Source organism: Calidris pugnax, unplaced genomic scaffold, assembly GCF_001431845.1.
Source record: "Calidris pugnax isolate Ruff unplaced genomic scaffold, ASM143184v1 scaffold54, whole genome shotgun sequence".
Lineage (NCBI taxonomy): Eukaryota > Metazoa > Chordata > Aves > Charadriiformes > Scolopacidae > Calidris > Calidris pugnax.
In genome coordinates, this window is record NW_015090864.1 from 14,600,142 (window position 1) to 14,600,636 (window position 495).

Here is a 495-nt window from a genome sequence, read left to right on the forward strand (position 1 = left end):
TCAGACTGTTTAAAACCTGTGGTTTCTTCAGTAACCAGCCACGGGAACGCTCGGCCATAACCCCGGTCGCAGCGGGACAGGGGGGTAGTTTTTGTTTCCCACCGGTTCCCTCTCTCCGGGAGGGAGAGGGCGGGAGGGGGGGGTTACACCACCACGCCAGTTAAAGGCCATCCCCTCCCTCCGGCGGTGGCCCCGCGTCGCTCCAGCAGCCCACCGCGGACGGACCAACTTGTGCGCTGACGCCCAGGCGTCAAACCGGGAGCAACAACCCTCCCGGGAGCAACATCCCCCCCGGGAGCAACATCCCCCCCGGGGGCCGCCCGTCCGCCTCAGCTCCCCTCAGGGCCAGGCCCGAGCGCCGCCGCCGGGCTGGCCGGATCGGATCGGACCGAACCGCATCGGATTGGATCGGAACCGATCGGATAGGATCGGACCGAACCGAACCCAACAGGTCCGGAGCGGCATGAACCGTGGCCCCCTCCTCCCTCCCGCCAC